Raw genomic sequence first — 23,465 nt, forward strand, 5'->3', positions numbered from 1 at the left:
GCACTGGCTTTTACATCACCTAGACCTTTTCCAATAAGCCATTTCTATTACCTCTACCACAATCCTCTTCAGTACTTAAAACCCAGTACCAATGACTACTTTTTCCCAAATGACTCTCCTCTTCTTAGAACATATGAGTAAGGCATGCATGAGCTCTGTGACTTGCACACTCATTCGTCTGACCTTTCTAAACCATCCTGTCCCCTAACATCACAGCCCTAAAGCCTTCCTAAAACACTCACCCTGCTCCGAGTTCCCCAAGGTCACATTCTGAGTCTGGAATTCTGTCCATCTCCCTCCCTCTCCTTCCTCCTGGCACACAGCCTCTGTGATTGTCATGGGTTCTCTCTGCCCTGTCTATCCTGCTCCACCCTACACTACTCTCCTCAGCCACACCTCACGTACTCTTTCATCATTTCCCCTCAGATTCCTGTTACCACATCAGAAGCTTTATACTTGCATATACACCCCCATGTATATACACAGAATGCCCTGTCTCCATGCCCTTTCAAAAGCCATCCCCTGGTACAGTAAACCTAGTCAAAAGCTATGAACGAGGTCCAAGACCATAGCAGAAGAGCCACTGCTGTAGTTGAGCTAAATGGAAACGATGTCTATTAAACTGCCTTCTAGGGAATGCTTGTATTCACAGGGCACTGCTGTTGTCACTTGTGATCACTGGAGAACTTTCGACTGCCTGTGGATGGGGTAGCTGTATTCATGCCTAGTCAAATGATAAGAATAGTGACTTGAACACTCAAGAATAAATGAGACACCTGCATCACCCTATTCAGGGCTCAAGGAGCACTGCAGAAAAGAAGGCCACAGAACTTAAGCCAAAGATGGAGGGAAGTGGTAGGATACTGTTTGCCAGACATGGCATGGCTGCCACGCCTTTGAACTCACAAGAGCTATGCCTACCTGTACAAGAGCTGCACAAGATGGAGCCTGTTAACATCCTAGCATGGAAAAGGGAAGAACTCACGAGGTCCCACCCTTCCTGAGGATTTATGGGTAGTTAATGGACGATATTTGGGGAGATATTTTCTTCTGTGACACAGCCACTGGCAAAGTGCCTATGCTCCTGCAAACATAACTAAAATGTATTATATAATTATATTTAATTAATAAAAACTTTATAAAAAGTCATGCCCACTGACTACACATCCTCCCATTTTAGTTTCCCTTCATGGAATAACTCCTGACCTCAAGCTTTAGGGAAACCTAACCCCTTACTCCTTAAAATTTTTAATTTCCAATTTAGAAACTCTTTCTACTTCTGAATTTGTACAGAACTTTAAAATTTTTGTTTTATGGGATTTACATTCTTTTCTTGTTTTGTTTTTTCAAAAAAGATAATGACTATAAGACAAAAAAGTAATCTTAAAACTTCTAAGGGAGCCGAACACAGCACAAGAACCTGAGTTTGCGTCCCCAGAACCCAGGTAAAAAAGCCTGCAATCTCAGCCCTGTTGGGGACAAAAACAAGCAAATCTCTGAAGCTCACTGGCCAGTCAGCCTAACCAACTGGTAATAAGCTTCAGGTTGGGAGAGATTCCAGCTCAAAATATAGAGGTGAGAAGCCATCAGGGAAAGACACTTATCAACCTTGGGCCTTCAAACATGTGTGTGCAAGTCTTAGTTAGGGTTCCATTGCTGTGAAGAGACACTGTGACCAAGGCAACTCTTATAAGGGACATTTAATTTGGGCTGACTTACAGGTTTTGAGGTTTCAGTCCATTATCATCATGGTGGAAAGCATGGCAGCATCCAGGCAGGCATGGTGCTGGAGGAGCTGAGAGCTCCTGGCTCCCAAGTGGCTGGATCTCAAAGCCCACCCCCACAGTGACACACTTCCTCTAACAAGGCCACACCTACTCTAACAAGGCCACACCTCCTAATAGTGCCACTCCCTGGGACACGCATATTCAAACCACTACACTGCACATTTGCATCAGCATGCACATTCCATACACATCCACAACACATACAAGAAATATTTTACATCCTTATAAGCATCCAGCCTAATTGTAGATAGAAACTATAATAAATATGACTAAAGTATTGATTAAATAAGTATTGTCAACTGTCCTTTCCTTCATTCAGATGCCTAGGGTTTAAGAGTTTTACAGAGGGAACCTCTCTTTTAGATGAAGATTAGTAAGCTTAGTTTTTGATTGCTGTAGTCCTGGGATGGAAACCAAAGCCTTGTGCATTAATCAGAAGTCTACACTAAGCTACAATACTAACCCTAATACAGTTTTTGATTATATATTTTGAGACAGGATCTCTCTACATAGTCCTACCTGAACTGGAAACCACTGTCAAACAGACTAACCTCAAACTCAAGAGATTCACCTGCCTCTGCCACCTGAGTACTGGGATTAAAGGGCATGTGGCCACCCAAGGCCTAATACAAGGCTTTAAAACATTTACTTAATTACCAGTATATTCATTGAGCCAATATAGTCATTATGCTATTTAAGGCCCAAAATTATTAATTTACTTCAGTTTTATAAGTATATCAAATGGTCACAGGAGTTGTACAGTGCCCTCTACTTTCTGCTGTTCCCACTTTTATACAAACTACACTGGAACCTTTCCACTCAAATCTAAGCATAAAAAACATGGTAAACACACTACTCAACACAACTTACTTCCAAGTTAGCTGACATTCCTCTCTACAGTATCCTGGCCCTAATAAAGTCTCACTCTAAGCCTACCAGAAGTACCGATAAACTAGTAACTCATGGGTATGTACAACTGTAGCCAGTGGGCCACATGCAGCCTAAGATAACTCTGAACTTGGCCTAACACAAAGCCATTAACTTGCTTAAGCATTATGAGATTTTCTTTTTTCTTTACTGGTAACAATGCACAGTTCTAGAGTATGACCTCTGTAGATGACCAGGTTGCATCACAATATTCAAAGGTTGGACTTGTCTCGGTGAATGAGAGTTGCTCTAGCACTAAATACTTAAGCCAACCATTGCCCAATGAGCTTTACAAGTCTTACCCTAAGAACCTAATTGTGACCACAAGATAAGCACTATTATTCTCACTTCACAGGTGAAGCAAACAAAACAAACAAGCTCGGCCTAGAAAAGTTAACTTGCTGAGGCTCTCCTGTAAAAGTAATTCTTGGGGGTTTTCTCTGCCCCTTTTGTACCTGAATAACTGCCGGGCATTTCTATGCCTGCTCTAGTCCATTTAGCTCCGGGATAAAGACACAAAGACCTGGTATTTTTATTCTAATCTATTCTAACACAACTAACCTGCTACTACCCTGCCAAATGTCCCATTACTTGCCATCTGGTCTTGCCCTGGTTGGCTCTGGTCCATGTGTCCTGCTTTCTCCATGTGGTTTCTCCATACCTTCTCCTCCTCTCTCTCCTCTCCTTTGAAAGGGCCACCACACACTGGGTTGGTTGGTGGTCCTGCTCTATTCTCTTCTTTGCCCAGCTATTGGCTGAATCAGTTCTTTATTTAACCAATCAGGGGGTAAGACAGGGTGTGTTTACACAATACTGAGGCAGGAGATACATCATAAAAATTACCAAAGTCCAGACTGTTCTCAACTCTCTAATTCTATAGAAATCAGCATTTGATTAACACAAGAACAGTCTTTACCCAGTGTCCAAAAACATCACTGCCACAGTGGTTTAAGTAGAAAGTCCACATCTAACTGAAGTAATCAACTGTGAACCTGCAACTCTGAACCACGAAAAAGAAAGAAGTAACAGAAATAGCCAAGTATTTGGAGAAAAAGGATTTAAGAATACAAATAATTAAAAGAAAGAAGTCATCTTATCTAATTGTGAGGAATCTCACAGCAAAGCTAAAATTAGGACTAGAAATTTCTACAGCTTTTTTGTTATCTTTTGAAGTAAAAATAACGTATGGCAACACAAAGCAGAGCATGGTGCCAGCTATCTAGTCCAGAGACATCACTTGCTGACTGCAGGATCCCAGCTATCTAGTCCAGAGACAGCACTTGCTGACTGCGGGATCCCAGCTATCTAGTCCAGAGACAGCACTTGCTGACTGCGGGATCCCAGCTATCTAGTCCAGAGACAGCACTTGCTGACTGCAGGATCCTAGGCAAGTTGCTTAATGCTAGCACTTACTTTAGCTCACAGGACTTATAAAAAGGGAAGGAATGCTTGAAAAATACCTATCTTCAGGAAATGCCAAAATGATAACAGAGATACATATTTTAAAGTCTGCAACATCCAATACATCTTAGTCCCACTGCTGAATATCAGTTATAAAAACATCATTTTTCAAAAATAAAGAATTAGTTCAAAACTCTTCTGCTAGAGCACCTGAATCTCACTGCAGCCTGTGTTCCCCCTGTTCTCTTGCCAGAGAGAGTGAGGGTCTGATTACAGACCCACATTCTCCACCACAGTAGCTGAGTCCCAGCAGTCTATTAGCTTGGTGTAGAGATCACATTGTGCCCTGTCCTAAGTTACTCCATGTTGTATAAAAAAGTGACCCACCCTGAGAAACTCCAATTTTATCAGCAGCAACTGACTCCATTTTGAGGATGGAGGATCAAGGATGACTGCCTCTTGGTGGACAAGTGATCTGTCCACACCTCCCATGAGCATAGTCTAACACACAACTTTTTCCTCAATGTAGAAAGGGCCCTCTATGCATTGATCAAAGTAAGTTAGACTACAGGAGCATATGTGTGGATTTGAATCTTTTTAGGAAACACCAGACTGAGGAAAGGGTGTACCTCTCTCTCACCTTAACCACCCAGAGTGTGCGTGCCCATATGGTGTGTGTGGGAAGGGGGATAGGAAGGGGTGGTGGTAGTGGTGGTGGTGTGCGTGTTTCACAGTGGTTTCAGCTCAGCTCACTCTCTACTGTTGGCAAGGCTTAGTCAAACTGGCACCTGTCTTGCCATTTCTTCATCTCTCTCAGTCCATGCACCTTACTTCTGCAGCTCTACTAGACCGAAAACTGAGGCTAATCTCAGTTCTGATCCTGCAGACTGACTTTGGTGGTAGCAGTAGCAGTGTTCAGCAAGTTCACATTTTATTCCTATCAGCTGCCCAGGTTCTTTCTCCCAGGCCTCTCTGAAACACTCTGAATCAATTCAACCCATTTAACCCCTTTATAACCTTCAACTGGACGAAAATGTGTGTGCATGTGCATATAGTCAATATATTATATATACAATATGCAATATAGATATATTTATCTACCTATAAATACGGGTATAGTTATATCTATATAGATATACAGAAAGTTTACTCCATGATATATAATGTGTGAGCTAAGGGGAAATATTAAGATTAGAGTGAAAGAACCTGTGTTAGGCGAGTTAGGAAAATGGAAATACTTGGCAAATTGCTGCCAACAAAACCACTGTGAGTTTACTGATCTCCAATCAACAGACATTGTAGAAAGATTTGTGCCTATGTTTCTGACACAGTGCACTTCACCATACTTACCTTTAAGCGAGGGCCCATGTTCTAAGAACCAAGTTATTCACCAAAGCAGGCAACTCTCCGTTCCTTTCACTTGTCTAACTTGCACATTAAAAAGAAAGAAAGAAAAAAAAAAAGCCAAAAGTCACCAGAAAGGATCTGTCCATCAAATCTTCATTGAGGTTAAGTGTGTCCCAGGAAGTGAAGAGTCAAGTGTTTTTGCACTGAAGCCGTTGGATGCTGGGTGAAAAAATAGAACCCACGAATATGTCATCCCTGGGCTCCTCTAGTATAAGACGCAACCAACACTGAGAGAGGCATCTGCTCTGCTACACCAGGATCCTCCTAGGGAGACAAAATGGCAAGTACAGTAAGTGTTTGCTTCTGCAAGAGATTTAACACACACACCACCATCACCACCACCAAAACAAAAACAAAACCCACCCCAGCAGCAGAGGAGCTACACCATGCCATAAATACACTAAAATAATCAAGAGCTGGTAAATTCTGACCAAGCTTTCCAACACAAACTTCATAGTTCTGGAGCTAATCCACCAAGTCCACAAGGTCCCTTAGCAACCTCACTGCCGACAAGCATGTCTGTCCACAGAACCTCCAGTTCTTCAAATGCCCCTGTCCTTCAGCAGAGGTAAGCTAGGGTACAGATTTAGAAACTCACCACAGCCTCATGCCTCATTGCAGCTTAATGGGACAGGGACACAAGGCGTGGGAAGCATGTGAAGAAAATGGAGATGGAAGCAGGACAGAGGCAGCTTTCAGAGAACACACCATGGAGACAACTCAGGACTCAGCTGGAAAGGAGGACCAGCAGAGCTTTAAAGCCTATCTATGCGCCTAGGCAGCTCCCTCCTCTGCACTCGTGCACACAGTTCCAAGACATGGTAAAAGATGACAATATCACAGACATTTTTTTTAATTAATTAATTAATTTTATTTATATGGGTACACACCGGAAGAGGACATCGGATCCCATTACAGATGGTTGTGAGCCACCATGCAGTTGCTGGGAATTGAACTCAGAACCTCTGGAAAAGCAGGCAGTGCTCTTAACCGCTGAGCCCTCTCTCCAGTCCATCACTGACATTTATAAATCTGGCTGGTGTGGTAGTGTGTACCTGTGATCCCAGCACCTGGGCAGCTAATGCAGGATGATCATGAATGAGCTCAAGACCAAAAAGGGGAGCTACCAATTGTCAACTTCAAAATAAAGTTACCAAGTAAAGTCATTTCATAACTCTCATTCAGGGACCAAATATAGCAAGAAGGTTATGAGTGCACACACACAAAGAGCAACCATAAGGCAAAAGAAAAGAGGCTACGAACCAGTAAATGGGAAGAGACAGCCTCACCAATAGCACAGACTATTATCAGCCTTCAGAATTCCCAATGCAGATACAGTTCTCTTTCTTAGGGACAGATACAGAACTACTTATTCAGATTTTACAGTCCAGACATAAGGAGTAAGATACTTTCTCAGTTAACTCACAAAAGCAGCAGACAGTCTGGTCCCAGAGACCACATTTTTAATGACCACTCTCCTATCTTTCTGCTATGGAAAACCAAGAGAGAAAACACAAAATGCTAAGCAAGCCAGAATAGAAAGACTGGAGGCCAGCAGATCAAATAAGTTGGCAGACTTTTATAATTAAAAATGGGTAAGTATATGCAAGTATTTTAACACATGGTGATGGACTTGCCAAGTACATGAGCCAAAACACGGGTCAACCAGCAACTGGAACCAGTTTAAAGAATCTACAAACAAGGGAATAGTTATGTAAACTATTAAAGATCTCCATGATAGAATGTTATATGATAATTTAAAAATGAAACTTTCAAAGAACAAAAACACCAGATTGTGAAATGTTCACAAACAAAATATTGAATGAAAAGGCAAGCACAACATTGTTCATATAGTAAAAGCCCAATCTTAGAAACAGCATTATATAGTTATATAAAGACTTTAAAAGGGTGGTTGGAGATATTCCTCGGTGAGTAACAACAATTACTCTTCCCAGCACCCACATCAGGCAGTTCACAACCACCAGGAGATCTGATGTCTTTTGGCATCCATGGGTACACACACATACAAATGGCATATATACACATACACATTAATAAAAATATTAAATAAATCTCTAAAAAAATTAAAAATCAGAGGAAGAGGGCTGGAGAGATGCTCAGTAGTTAAGAGCACTGACTGCTGCTCTTCCTGAGGTCCTGAGTTCAATTCCCAGCAACCACATGGTGGCTCATGACCATCTATAATGGGATCTGATGCCCTCTTCTGGTGTCCAAATGTACATGCAGATAGAGCATTCATACATAAAATTAATAAATCTTTTTTAAAAAATCAGATAAAACCAAAAATGTTAATAGTGGACATCTCTTGGAATATATATATAATTGCAAATAATTTTTGCATCCTACCTATATTATTTTGTTTTGTTTGACATAAAAATGTTATGCTCAGCTGGCGTCAAACTCACTATGTAGCCAAGAGCAGTCTTGACCTGATGAATACAGCTATACATGGTTTATCAAATTCTTCTCTTTCTAAAAATATTTTAGAAAGAGAGAAAAGGGGGGATGGATATATGTGCCTGGGTGCAGATGCTTGTAGAGGCCAAAAGGGGATGTGGGATGCTGTGGAGATGGGGTTATAGGCAGTTGTGAGCTACCTGACATAGGTGCTGGAGACTAAACCTGGGTCCTCTAGAAAAGCAGTACACATTCTTTTTTTTTTTTTTTTTTTTTAGGAAGTCATTTTGTTTTATTTTACTATAAATCCTTATAATAAAATAGCAGTACACATTCTTAACCACTGAGCCATCTCTCCAGTCCCAGTTTTCCAAAGTCTTAATAAAACAAAGACAATAAAAAGTTCCTACTTCTGAAGAATATTTAATTTTGGGGAGACCTACTTTCTTTAAAAGAAGGGTAGAAAATAGGAAAATTATCTTTTGGGGTTTTCTATTTTCTCCTTTGGAGATAGGAACCTCAAACTCTCCATACAGTTCAAGGAAACTCAAGGATGACTTTGAACTCCCCTCCTGTCCCCACCTTGGTTTAATAACCAAGTAGCTCCTAATTCTAATATACTCTGTCCCTGCTATGAACATGCTTATCCCATGTTTCAGTACCTCTAGCGAGCTTCCAGACTCAACCTAAGCACTGCTGTTTCTAGCCCAGCTCCCAAGCTTCTCTATGGATTCTACCCATTTTAGGCAGAATCAATCATCTCCTCCTTTATGATACTCCTAAAGCAAAACTACCTATATTACAGCACATATTAGTCTGCATTATAATTTGTTTACATAACACTGACACAGTAAAAGATGGCAGCTCTGAGGATTCTGAGCATGTCTAACCATTGTTAGTAATGTGCTCAGCCCTGGGCTCTTATCAGTTCCCCAAGTGGGTTCTACACTTAAATGTTTCAGGAGCACTGACTCAACTGTAGAGCAGGAAGCCCCAGTGCTCCCCATGTTCTAACAGGTTTACAGAGAATCCTTAATGCTGCTAGTATTAGAGACTATACTTTGAGGTACAAAAGACTTAATTCAGGTGTTAGTAAAATAATTTGTAGGTCAAATTATCTGTTTGGTCTTTTAAAAAAAAATACAAACAATAAAAATGGCCAAGCTCATTCATTCACATACCCAGTCTATATTCAGTTTTTGCACAAAGCAGAGCCAAGTAACTGCAGTAGAGATATATGTATATATTATCTGATGTGTTTGAGGCAAGACAGGACATCTCTACATAGCCAAGGCAGGACTTGAACTCACAGTCCTCTTGTCTCAGCTTCCAAAAAGCTGTGCTTATAACCCTGTGCTACTAGACTCAGCCCAAAGGTTATATTTTAAAGTTATGTGGCTGCCTTTTGTAAATATCAATACAATCCTATAAAAAATAACCAAAAAAGCATAAAATTATTTTCTTCCCATTCTACTATACCCCTTCTAGAAAAAAAAAAAAAGCTAGAAAACTCACAAAATTATGCAAAGCCTTCTCATTTCAGTTCTTTTTCCTCTTCTACCGTTGGGGAACAGGCTTTCAATATACAGGCTAGGATGAAACTCCCCACCCTCCTGTCTCTGCTTCCCAATTGCTGGGCTTACAAGTGTGTATAATCATTCCTGGCTCTTATTTTAGCTCTTATGTAAAAGCCTCATGTCTGTATTCATAAAACAACTAAGAATTTTATTTAATCATTTACAAAGGCTAAGCAAGAGAACTTTTGTTACACAATGTATCTGAAGGAAAAGATACATTATTGTTCCAAAAATTATTTTAATACATACTAATGACTCAGTTCATTTTCAAAATGCTATTCAAATATTTTAAAGATTTATTTAATTTATGTGTATGAGGGTTTGCCTACATGTATGTATGTATATGTGCACCTCATGTGTGCTTGGGGGAGATCAGAAGAGGGCATTGGATCCCCTGAGACTGAAATTATGAATGATTGTAAACCATCAGCTGGGTGCTGGGACCCAAGTCCAGGTCCTCTACAAGAGCAGCAAATACTCCTAACCACCTAGCCTTCTTTCCAACCCTTGACATGCTATTCTAAGAAGCTAAGAAAACACCCATGTGAAAGTCGACTTCAGGTGCATTTAGAGGTGGTGACAGCATGCAAGAATTCTGTTGTCGCCTACTGGTTTCCACAAAACAAGGCAGAATTTAAGAAAAAAAATGTAATTTTCCAATGTATTCTCCAATGCTTAAAAGAAAAATCATTCGGCTGAGACAAGGTCCACAGGGTAGAGTGGTCTAACTAAGAAGAGTCCCACAAATAAAGTATCCTATCATGTTTTGAACTGCTAGTTTATAATTATACTGTCTTAATTTTACTCTTGGATTTTTTCCCCATCCCAAACTACACCATAAAGAGCTGCCTTCCCCCATCAAGTCATCAGTCAGCCTCGTTGGTCCTTTAAGCATCCCTGGGGGTCTCCTGTGAACTCTCTCCAACTGGTCTCCAGCACTCATGTAATGAGGTGCCTCCAACTGACTGCAGCCTTCCAGGAACAACCCAGTCAATCAGAACGAGATGAGCTCACCCTCCTCTGTCCCATGACATAATACTTTTGAGTGGGCAATTCCCCAAATCACAGAAAGCTGGTGAGCTGCTGGACTAGACTACAACCCCATTCCTTGCCTGTCAGACCTGGGCACTGGGCATGCAGAAGACACCAAAAGCTAGAAAACAGATGATATATGTTCTTGCAATATCTCTCTTACCAGAGGAAGTGAACAGAGAGAAAAAAATATTTAAGTTAAATATGCGGAAAGAACACAAAGTTCCATGAGTTTCTAAAGCTAAAACATGGGCATATTCAAATAGTCGTACATATTTTATACTTAGGACCAAAAGGCTCCTTGGTTCTCCGAGGCCAGCTTCTGTCCTCTGCCAAGGCCCTTAAAGCTCTTGTGCATAAGAGTCTGAAGAACACACACCTCTTCTGAACTCTGTTACTACCCACTACCACCCATCACACACTTAAAACATCAATTTGCTGCCCCCATCCCTAGAGAGCTATATTTTCCCTTTGGTTAGAATTTTCTAAAACTACAGACAGTTCAACATGTAACTTACCAACAAGCACCACCTGCGGTCACTCGGCACACTTACTCTTCATTATACATTTCTTGAGCATCTGGCCTGACTACCTGCTAAAAGCTGAAGTCCTGAGGCACAGCAATAAGTAAAACAGGACTTTCCCTCTTTGTTTCCTTTTTCTTTTGCCTTTTAGTATTGGGAGTCAAGCTCAGTCCTATCATAGAATCACCTCCCTGCATGTAACACAAGGTCCTATCATAGAGCTAATCTGGATGCTACACATGGACCTATCATAGAGCTACCTCCCTGCCCTTGCTTTTTTCTTTTTTGAAAGTGCCTTAACCATGAACTTAGACTGGCCTAAAACATGCTATGTTGCCCAAGACACAATACTTTCCTTTTTTTAAAATTAAGTTATCTGACAAGTTTATAAATACATATAATGTATTTTGGTCATTTTCACCTCTACTATCCTCTCTCATTTCCCTCCCACTCCTGCTGAATCTCCACTTCTTCCTAACAAGTAAGCCCTTTTCCCATGTCATGTCTTTCTGTGGTTTTTGACTTCTGTGATCGACTGAGTTTAGTTATGGTTGCTCACATGAGAACACTTAGGGGGCTATCCACTGTACTGTTGGCAGGTTCCCAGTGGCCATTCCCATGAAGAAAATGACTCCCCTTGGACAACAGCTATTAACTACCAATGTTTCATCAGGAAAGGGTAGGAAGACAGTTAACCTTGATTCACTTGATTCAATATGGAAAGTGAACAATTAAATGTACTAAGTGCAGTGACAGAGAAGTGTGAAGGACAAGGCAGATAAGAGGTAACCTTGCCTTGTGAGACAGAAGTCTTCACAATTGAGGCAATAAGGCCAACTGACTAAAATCAAGGTCAAGGGCTTATGGTCAAGACTGCACGTTGCTGTGGAGAGAAGATCTGAGTTTGGTTCTCAGTTTACACCCTTCTATAGCTCCAGTTCCAGACGCTCTGACTCCCTTCTCTGGCCTTTTTCAATGAAAATGCATTTTCAAAGACATTTCCCTTCCAGATACACAAATAAGTAAAGAAAAAGTAATTATTAAACATAATTTTAAAATGCTTTTTGAAGAATGAGTGAATACTTGCTAAGGTAAGTGGGGGAGTCTGATATACTAGAGACAGAAAAAAACACCAAGCCAAAAAGGGGAGTGATGACAAATTTCAGCATCATAAAAACAAAGTATTTAGAAAGACCACTAGGGACAGGGTTACTGCTTCTAAGTACAGTCTCAGGAATGGAGAAGAACATGAATTTGGTCTTGGACTAGTCACTTAGCTTTTCTCAGTTGTAAAGTGGAGATATGTTGAAAAAAGAAATCCAGCTGCTCTAGAAGAGCCAGTCCTGAACTACAGGGAAGGAAAGCTGAAAATGAAAATCCTAGACCAAGGTGGTCTTGTTCTAAAGGTCACTGCATTGCCAAAATATGACTGTGGCCAGTGTCTGCCCACGGCAGCTCCAGTAAGTGAGGAGGGTGGTTATACTCTCCCCCGAGAGATTAACTAGTTTTCTAGAGAGATCCCATGTGGAAACAATCATAGCAACCAACCAAAATACTGATGCTTTGAGACTCTCTCAAGGATGATGATAGTAACAAGAGTCTACTTTACTGAGATTTACTGTGGGCCATGTACTGTATTAAGTCTTTCGTCTGCATTACATCATTCAACCCTCACATCAACCACAAGTCACACACATCTAACATATGAGGAAACAGGTATAGAGAGCTGAAATACATTGAGATAAAGCCACCCATTTGATAGCTGAGCCAGATTTGATTTAAGAGCCTATGGTATTAACCAGGGATTCTGATTTAATAAAAGAACCCTTCCTCCCTGACCAGTAAGAGTAGTAGTTGGGAGAGAGCTCAAATTATATATTTAATTTGAAAATTTTAAAAACTATTACTTAATTTTAGACTTTAAGCAGCAAAAAAAAAATGTTTTTAAAGTTATTTTTCTTTAACCAAATGAGAAAGAGGACAACAGATTTTAAGAGAAATAACTCTAGGGGTACAAGAATGAAAAAGACAGATTCCTGACTGAGAGGCAAGATCAGAGCAGCCATGGTGCTGATGCTGGCAGTCCCATCACTTGGGAGGCTGAAGTGGGTGGGCTCAACTCTGAGGTCACTCTGAGCTATGGAGTAAGATCCTGTACTTCACAGAGCCCCCAAGAAGCAAACCGAGCCTGATGGCAGGAGGCAGACACAAAACAATCAAAAGTCAAGGCTTCAAGAAGAGCCTGCATTTGTAGAATCGTTTTAAATAAAAAGTTTTTTTTTTTTTAAAGTGGGGTGGTGGCTGTAGATACACTTCAGTGGCTGAGCCCGTATTTCACACGCATGAGATTCTGGACTCAATTCCCAATAACACACCCCACCCCCCAAAAAAAAAATCTTAAAGGAGACAAAAGTGAAAGAGGAGGAGGAGAAATAGTTAAAGAAATAGATTGTAGTCATGAAATGGAGGAAAGAGAGGCTGGATATTCTTTGTGTTCCTGGAAGTAACCTGTGAGATGAGAAAGAAACAAGCTAAGCATCAATGCAGATTTTCTGACCTTGGGCGCCTAGGCAGAGTGTGAAGGACAAAAGGAAGGAGAGTTGGCAAGTTCAGAAGAGCGTGTTAAGCCTGTGTTCTTATAGGATACCCAGGTAGACAAGTCGACAAGACAAATGGAAACAAACACATCCGCAAGTATAGATCCAGGTGGCAGCCTGAGACCTGAGAAATGGGAAAGACCACATGGAAAGCAGGCAGACACAGAGACGGGCTAAGTGAATCTAACCCAAAGGCAGAGGGCTGAAAGAAAAACAATATGAATAAACAAACAAACAAACAAACACAGGGAAGCACTGAAGAGCTTCCTGTCACATGGTTATACATTCCAAACTACAAACTGTGAGCCAGTAGAACTCAAAATCTTAGGAAAAACCACTTGGGAGAGAATTACAGCACTAATTTTGGGGAGAGTCTATAGGGAAGGAGAAAGCAGGCAATGGTGACACAGACTTGCAGTTCCAGCTACTGTGGGGGCTAAGCTGAAAGGTCATTTAAGACTAGGAACCTAGGCTAGAGAGATGGCCCAGAGGTTAAGAGCACTGTCTGCTCTTCCAGAGGTCCTGAGTTCAATTCCCAGCAACCACATCATGGCTCAAAACCATCTGTGATGAGATCTGGTGCCCTCTTCTGGCCTGCAGGCATACATGCAGGCAGAATGCTGTATACATAATAAAGAAATCTTTAAAAAAAAATTAAAGGCTGGGAATCTGAAGTCACTCTTGACTACAGGGACCCTATCTCAAAAAGAAGATGCAATGGAGGGTGGGTGCTGGAGAGATGACTCAGAGGTGAGCACTGGCTGCTCTTACAGAGGACCTGGGTTCAGTTCCCAGCAACCATGTGGTGGTTCACAACTAGTTTCACTATGTAGCACTGGCTGGCTTCTAACACACAAAGATATGCTTGCTTCTGTCTTCCAAGTGCTGGAATTAAAGGCTTGTGCTATCAAATCTAACTTAATTTGCATTTTTGGAGAGCTAAGAGTTCTGAGCATCTTTTCAGGTATGTATTAGCTATTATATAGCTTCTTTGATAAATGCCTATTCAAATACTTTATCTTCTTACTACTGAGCTCTAGTTCTTTATAGACTCTACATGTAAGTCCTTGGCTTGCCCTTTGCTTTCTTTCTTTTTTATTAACTTGTGTGAATATTTGTGTGTGTGCCGTGTGTGATACCTGTAAAAGCCAGAAGAAAGTGTCAGATTCCAAAGACCTGGAGCTCCCAGCTATTGGGAGCTACTCAACATGGGTGCTAGGAACTGAACTCAGGTCCTCTGGAAAAGTAGTAAGTGCTCATAACTGCAGAGCCATCTCTCTCGCTCTCCTTTTCAATTCTGAAACTTACCTTTTCTTTTACACTTTATGTTTATTTTTAAATTGTGTGTGTGTGTGTGTGTGTGTGTGTGTATGTGTGTGTGCGTGCGCGCGCGTGTGTATGTGTATAGCACCTAAGCCAGAATTCATCAGGTCCCCTGCTGTGACCATTACAGGCATGAACTGCCTGACAGGTGATGGGACCTGAACTGAAGAATAGTAAGTGCTCTTAACCACTGAGCCATTTCTTCAGCTGTTTCCTGTGTTCTGCATTTTAAAAGATTTTGCCTAACTCAAGATCACAAAGACTTTTTCCTACTTTCTTCTAAAGTTTGTCTAAAAGTTTTATAAGAAAAAAAAAATCTCTTGTCAAAAATCTTAGCAAGATTTTATTAAAACCCTGCACTCCATTTATCTAATAATTACTCGGTTTATTATCTCTTTGTTTCTCTCAGAGTCACCTCCCACACTACCAAGAACTACTGAAACAAGAGTCTATTTCTGAATCTGGGAAGACTTTGATCTTTTAGAAGATTCCCCCATCCACCCAGGAATCGGCATACCTAAATTTAGCCACATTTTAGCCCCTGTTCTGTCTTTAGATTAGCTCCAAATCTCTGCAGCTCTGAATCTGCCTCTGTAGACAAATTCTAGAACCCAGAACACATTCCTTGAAACACAGGCAGAAACAATGAGCCACATACCATTCTGGTTCGAAGATTCCAGATCATTCTCTCTAGTTCAAGTGTCACTCCTGCCTATGGAAAACTGGAGTAAGACATATTCCTCACTAATCAAATAAAAAGTTAGCTTTATAAAGGGTAAAGTGATCAGAACCAAAGTAACTCAACATTTCTTAATTCTCTTTAGATTCTCTTTGCACCATTCTCTTTAAAACAAGACTGAGTTTCTCAAAATCAAAACCAAGTAAGAAGCAGAGATACAAAAAGAGAGTTCAGCATTCCACTTCTGTCTGGACCAGTTTGCTAATCTGAGCCCTGTGCAGACACAGTAGGACATCACAGACATGGCCCATAAGGAGAGGTCTGAAAATCTAACTGCTTGCGCTGCATGTGGTGTGTATGTTTGTTTATGTGTGCCTATGGAGGCCAGAGGTCACACGTCAGGTTTCCTTGGTCTCTGCCTATCTTTGTTTTTTCCAGATAACTTCTCTCACCAGACCTGAAACTCAGTGCTTCTGTTAGACTGGCTGCTGGCCATCATGGCTCCAAACCCAGTCTCTACCTCCTTGGAGCTGGAATCACAGTGTTGCTACATCCAGCTTTTTACTCAGACACTGAGGAACTGGACTCAGGTCCTAAAAACTTTACCAGCTGAGCCTCTGCCCAGCTGCCCTGTTTGATTTTTTTTTATTTTTAGAAGAAAGTCCTGTGTAGTTAAGGCAGCAGCCTTTATCTCCTCATTCTCCTGCATCTACCACCCAAGGGATGACATTACAGACACCATGCCATCATGCTTGGCTGAAAATACCACTTTTTAATTTCAGCAAATGTTACAACAGCAGTATTTAACCTGCAGCAATTAAAACATACAGTTTTCTAAACTAATAGGGGCTTTTGGCTCTACTTGGTAGCACTTTTTATTAGGCCTGGGCATACAGCTTAGTGGTAGAATGGTTGTCTTAGTATGTGTGAGACCCCAAGGTGACTCTCCAGTACCCAGTATGGAAACAGAGATACAACTCTGCTGTGGACCTGGCCTGACACCCTTCATCACTAACCCTGTCGCTGTCAAGGCAACTTCACCAGCCACTGACACCTGTCAGGACAGGGCTACACATCAAAGACAGAAATGGTATGCCATCCTTAATACCAAGAAAGCACTGCCCAAGCAGTGTTTCCCCAAGCACAAAATGACACTATCTAATGCTGCTTCACGGGGAATTCCGATGAACAGATTCTCTCCTTAAGTCCTCATTTGCCATACAGCAAGTGAACTTCTGTTCCATGGAAGATGAGGAAGAAACCGTATTGCAGAAACCATCTATGTGTGTGGCAAAAATCCTAACAGTGATGGGGAAGTGAATAGAGTTCAGGAAATACTGGCCCTAGAAGATATGTTGAAAGACAATAAAACCTCTCTTTTGAACTTTAGAGACAGCTGACAAGGTGCTTAAAGCTTTACATATGGGGCTGAAGAGAGGGCTCAGTGGTTAAGCCAAGTACTACTCAAGCTGAGGACCTGAGTTTAGTTCCTAGCACCCACGCCAGGTGGCTCACTACTACCTCCTGTAAAACTAGCTCGAGGGGATCTGATGCCCTTTTCTGGTTTCTGTGGGCAATGGTGTTCACATATATCTTCATATTGACACACATGTACATATATAATTTAAATAATATTCACACATCTTCCCAAACTCTCTCATTCATCTTAGCTGGGTGAGTTCTGACCCACTTGTTCCTTCTATCTGTTAGGGATTTTATTTGTTTGGTCTTTTTGAGATACTGTCTCACTCCGTAACACACACTGCTTCTAACTCCTAATCCTCATTTTGGCATTTACTGAGATTAAAGACACAAGCCGCCGCACCTACTGTCTGAATTGATTCTCTTGGCTTCTTCGTCTCTTATTTTTTAAAGCTGCTTCTTTATATATTCAATCCAGAACGTTTGCTGGGCCACTTTCTGGAGCCCTGTCTAGCTCAGAAAGATTAAGGGTTTCCAAAAATTTTAGAGTGGACAATATGTCTAAATCAACAACAATTTTTAGTATTTTTAAAGGAAAAATAAATTATTAGTTCAATTTATTACTTCCTCTTACTCTGATTTTTTTCTTGTCTATAAAATGAGCTCTTCCGAGTTGATCGGCAGAGTGAGGACAGGCCCCCATGTCCCCTCCCACAGCAGCTTTTATGCTCAGGTAACCCTGGACTACTGAAGCTTGGCTGCAGCAGGAATATTTCAAAAGGAATTCTCTGAACCTGACAAGCCGTCTCCCTCAATAAGTCTAGGAAGTTGTTATTTTATTAACCGTGCATGAAATGGCAGGCCAATGGCCAGATATACAGCCCAGTGGGGTAGAATTTTGCAACTGTCAAACACACACACACACACACACACACACACACACACACACACACACACACAAAGAGCTAAAATTCCTGCCTCTGTTATGATCCATTACTTTCAAGTTACTTTTAAAAGTAACTTTAAATGTTTACTTGCTTGTTACTATTATCGGCTTATGGACATAGGCACGCATGGGCCATGGCTTGTATAGAGGTCAGAGGACCGTTTCCAGGAGTTGTTTCTCCCTCTCCAATATGGGTTCCAGAGATCAAATCCAAGTTGTTAGGCTTATGTGGCAAGTACTTTCAACCGGATGCACCATACTGCTGGCCCTCCCATCTTTTATTTTATTTTATTTTATTTTATTTTATTTTATTTTATTTTATTTTATGTGTGTGATGTTTTGCCTGCATGGATATGTATGCCCTTCCTGTAATCATAGTGCTCTTGAAGGCCAGCAGCAGGTACTGAATCTTCTGGAACTGGCAGTTGTGAGCTGTCATGTGGATCTGGAAATAGAACTTGGATCCTCTAACCCAACAGCAAGCACTTGTAACCACTGAGCCATCTATCCAGACCTCTCCAATCTTAGTTTTTAGGGGGAAAAAATTATATAACTGAAGGAAGAACAATTTTTTTTCTGTTTGTTTGGTTATTCTATGGGAAGGAGGGAGGCAGAGTTTATGTAGCCCAGGTTAGCCTTAAGCTTGTTATGTAGCTGAGGATGACCTTACTCCTACTCCTCTGTTCCAATCTCCCAAATTCAGGGATTACAGCCATTTGCCATCACTCCCAACTTAATATAAAGAGAAGCTCGACACTTACACATTCAAAACAAATTCCTGACAATTTTGAAGCTATAGAGAACAAGTTCTAAGCTACAAGAGCTTCACATGAGACTATATTTTTTTTAAAAAATTACACAGTTTGACTGCAACGTGAAATTCTGGATTGTGTTCTGCATAGAAAAGGGTGAGTTGAAATTCTTATGATATCCAAAAGTCTGTAGTTTAGTTTAAAAAAAAAAAAGTCTACCAGTTCTTAGATGTGACAGATGTACCATGGTTATGTAAGAAGTTAACATTAGAAAATGCTGGGTGAAAGCAGATAGGAAAGCTGTATTTCACTTCCCTAAGCACTTATAATTAATAGTTAATACTATTATCATATTACAAAAATGTATGTTGCTTATTATTAAATTAACATTATCTGATCACTGGCCAGAACACAAAATGTAATGAATATTAGCATTTAACACTAATACCAAACTGAACCTAAACAAATACATTAGCTATAAGCATGTACACATATGAACACAGACATACATGTACACACACCCTAAAGCATACACATATATGAACACAAACACTCACATCTCACATGTACACACACAGGACAACATAAGAAAAAGATGAAGGTTAAGCATTTAATAATCCTTCAAAAAATGTCTCCAAAAAACAGTAACTGAAATTTAAACCTAAGATAATTAATGGCTAGAGTCATTCCAAAGCTACAATGAGGAACTCTGGATGTCATTCACTTGGTAGAGTCGATACCCAACATGAGGTTTGATCCTCAGCAATGCCCAAACTGGGTGTGCTAGTTCACACATGTGTTCTTAGCACTCAGGAGGTTGAAGTAGTAGGATCAAGAAGTTCTAGGTAGCTGGGCATTATAGAGCACACCTTTAAACCCAGCACTTGAGAGGCAGAGGCAGGCAGAATCTCTGGAAGTTCCAGGCCAATCTAGTCTACATAGGGAGTTCCAAAACAGCCAGGGCTATACGGAGAAACCCTGTCTCAAAACATACAAAAAAATGAAGTTCTAGGTTATCCTCAGTTGTTCAAGGCCAGCCTGTGATATACTAGACCTTGTCTGTAAAAAAATTTAAAACAGGTAAGATAATATACTATAGAACTTACTAATGTTACAAAATCTTAACTGTTGTAGGGTATGTTAAGCAACCATACTCTAGCCAGGACCCTTGCAGAAGGCTGAGCATGTGCAATAATTTCTCCAAAGTATGTGAATTTATATAATCACTTGGCACTGTATTTAACTATTTACAAGTTATTCTTCAACAGAGGCTTAGTTGTTTGTTTATTTTTTAACAGTAACTAGCATGCTGTCTGGGACAGAATGGCCTCTCAATAAATGCCTTATGACTAAATATGTGATGTACCTCTGAAGTGTCAAGTGACCAATCCAACAGGAGAACATAAGGCACACTATATTATCACATTTCAAAGATCTTTTTTTTTTCTTTTATGTATATGGGTTCTCTCTCTCTCTCTCTCTCTCTCTCTCTCTCTCTCTCTCTCTCTCTCTGTGTGTGTGTGTGTGTGTGTGTGTGTGTGTGTGTTTGGTTTCTTGTGAAGGTTAGAAGAAGGTGTCAAATCCCCTGGAGCTAGGCTTATGGGCAGTTGTGAGCTGTCAGATGTGGGTGCTGAGAATCAAATCTTGTGTCACCGAACCCAGTGCTTTTAACCATCAAGTCATCTCCCTAGTCATGCTACATCATTTAAAGTCATCTGGGTTAAATTAAAAAGTAATTAACAGCAATAAATGTTTGTTGGTGAAACAACAAACATGACCGATGATAAATGTAAAAATGTAGTTTGAAACTAGAAATAATATCTCTAAATGAACTTTAAATACAATGTTCTCTAGGGGTTCTCCCACTAGCCATAACTGTTATTTCAAATGTATTTAGACCATTTAATAAGGATAACAAAGTCCAAGGCCAGTAAGTATTCAAAATGTGGACTCAGGGCGCCAGAGACTCTTTTTCTTCAGGACTACAGAAAATACACAATGATCCTCTGAACCACTAAGAAGGACTAAAATAATCTTTTTTCTCACAAGTGTGTAGTCAAAAGGAATTACTTTCCGCATCCATCCAACACTGTCAAAACCACTCTACTTCCTGTCCCTATCAAAGGATGGCATATAATGGTTGAGTGCTTTAATTGTAGACTTTAAGACTCCCTGATTATCCCTTTCCCCTGGCTGGCAGTGCGGAGGCTGCACGAGTTACTGTAAAAGTTACTGTAAAAAAAGATGTTAACCAGCAGGAGTTCATCAGAGCTCAGCAGGAGTTCGTCAGAGCTCTGGCAGCCTTCCTCAAAAAGTCCGGGAATCTGAAAGTCCCAGAATGGGTGGACAAGGTCAAGCTGGCCAAGCATAAAGAGCTTGCCCCGTATGATGAGAACTGGGTCTACACACGAGCTGCATCTGTACCTCTGCGGTGGTGCAGGGGTTGGTTCCATGACCAAGATCTACGGAGGACGGCAGAGAAACGGTGTCAGGCCCAGCCACTTCAGCAGAGGCTCCAAGAGTGTGGTCTGCCTGGTCCTCCAAGCCCTGGAGAAGCTGAAAATGGTGGGAAAGGACCAAGATGGGAGCCGCAAGCTAACACCTCAGGGGCAGAGAGATCTGGACAGGATCGCTGGACAGGTGGCAGCTGCCAACAAGAAGCCTTAGAACATAGGATGCTGGGTTTAATACATTGCCTCACTTAGAAAGAAAAAAAAATCCCAGATTATGACAAAATTACAATGCAGCAAAAAGACTTTGTTAACTATGTTCTCAACCCCCACAGTGTTCCTGCACTGATTCAGCTCCTTAAGAATTAACAATCAAGGACCAGAAAGTTCTCAGAACAGAAGCTGCAAACCGATTAAAATAAAAGAAGAAAAATACCAGTTCATGGGTTTCAAACTTAGAGGAAAGGGCTTTTCTTTCAGTCCCTGAATTTAAAAGCAAACTGCAACTAGCTGCAATTTTCTCTTCGAGGGCTTTCAATCAAGTGCAGTCTCTCTCTCTGTCTCTGTCTCTCTCTCTGTCTCTGTCTCTCTCTCTCTCTCTGTCTCTCTCTCTGTCTGTCTCTCTCGATCTCTCCTAATCAGTCTCCAGATTTAAAAAAAAAATGACTGTTTACTTAAAAGGCTAAATGCCTAATCACTAACATATTTCAGTTTTTAAAAATATGGGTGCTGCTAATTGCACCCATGAATGGTATCCGGGCAGTCACAACCTGTTCTGAAAAGATAAGGAACTCCCAATGGGGCAAAGCAGGAAGTAAAATCTGATGATATGTCAATAATAAAACAATTTCAACACCAAAACTTCACAGCCCACAGATACGTGAACAACAGAGAGACCTGCACACATGTGTGTCTCAAAGAGAACAACAGGAAGAAACCAACACAAAATGACCCGTTAAAGGGACCTGAAAATTTAGTACGAGTTCTGAGGTTCACCAGCATGATCAAGATTCAAAACAGCAAAAACACATGAACATGCAAGTGGTATAAATAACATTTCAGGTTGGAAAAACATAACAGGAAGTGACTGAAAAGACGTTAATGGCAAGCATTTCTAGAGACTTACTGATCATGAAAAGACAAGTCCTGATGACATCGGTAATACAGGACTGTGATGATGAGCTTTATAGACAAAGAAACAGAGGCACCAACTAATGGCCCAAAGTCATGTGGCAAGTAAGCAACATAAGAGAGGGTTTAAACTGTAGCCAAACTCCATAGTTCTATAACCAATGCGCTGCCTTGATGTGTTATACCGTGAACATCTTTTTAACCCAGTAACATTAGGTCAATGTCATGCAATAAGAAAAACACGAGCTTTAGAACCCAATGAACTCAAACTGACCTCTGAGCGTTTAGGGCACAGCTTCAACATCAGTAAAACAATGGTATCTAAAGTGCCAACTAAAATGAAGTTTACGTAGCTTTCACGTCTCATAAGCTGCACATCGATTGCCAGGAAAACTGTCCCTGCCCTTCCAAAGACTTTCGAGGAGTAAAAGAAACCCCTGCAAATGGCTAAGAATAACTAGAATACATTCTAAAATGAAAAAAAAAAAAAAAAACAGAAAACAAAAACAAACACTGCAGAAGTTATCTTTCTCGTTCCCATAATTCTCCCTCTCCCGTTAAGGACTGCACACCAGGCTTCACAACGAATAGCAAAGATTCCCCCACAATATTCCAGGCTTGGTACGTAGTTGCATATATAAGCTTATGAACCCGTTTCCTTGTGATCGTCTAAAGAAGGCCGCCGCGACTGAGGTAGTAGGCTCAATGAGTAAAGTGTTTGCTGACTAAGCAAGAAGACCCGAGTTTGGATGCCCAGGATCTGGTTAGAAAACGAGCCAGGTGTAGTGTGCTTGGCACTCCAGGGCCGGGAGCTAGAAGGCTGGGATGGGAGTGGGAGTATCCCTGAGGCCTTTTGGTCAGCCAAACTAGCAAAAAAGCAGAGGTGGGGGTCCGGGGTGCTTCCAGCCACAGTAAGACAAACTGTCTTAAAAAAAAAAAAAAAAAAAAAAAAAAAAAGTGGATAGTACGATAAAGACAACAAACTCCTCTGGCTTCTGCTCTGAATTTCTGCTCTGATGCACCTGCACGCTCGTGCTCGTGTACACACACACACACACACACACACAGAGAGAGAGAGAGAGAGAGAGAGAG

At 40.9% G+C, this 23,465-nt stretch overlaps 1 protein-coding gene across 3 annotated transcripts in view; it reads right to left on the minus strand.

Moving 5' to 3' along the window:
* The window catches only part of AREL1 (apoptosis resistant E3 ubiquitin protein ligase 1), a 63,401-nt gene that overhangs the window by 39,462 nt on the left and 474 nt on the right, over positions 1-23,465 (minus strand). For all 3 annotated transcript variants that reach the window (XM_080914457.1, XM_080914456.1, XM_080914455.1), the window contains exon 2: positions 5,466-5,786. The gene's annotated coding sequence lies outside the window, so the exon portion shown is untranslated. The remainder of the gene's footprint in view (positions 1-5,465; positions 5,787-23,465) is intronic.

Source organism: Micromys minutus, assembly GCF_963924665.1.
Source record: "Micromys minutus genome assembly, chromosome: 1".
NCBI classification, from domain to species: Eukaryota; Metazoa; Chordata; class Mammalia; order Rodentia; family Muridae; genus Micromys; species Micromys minutus.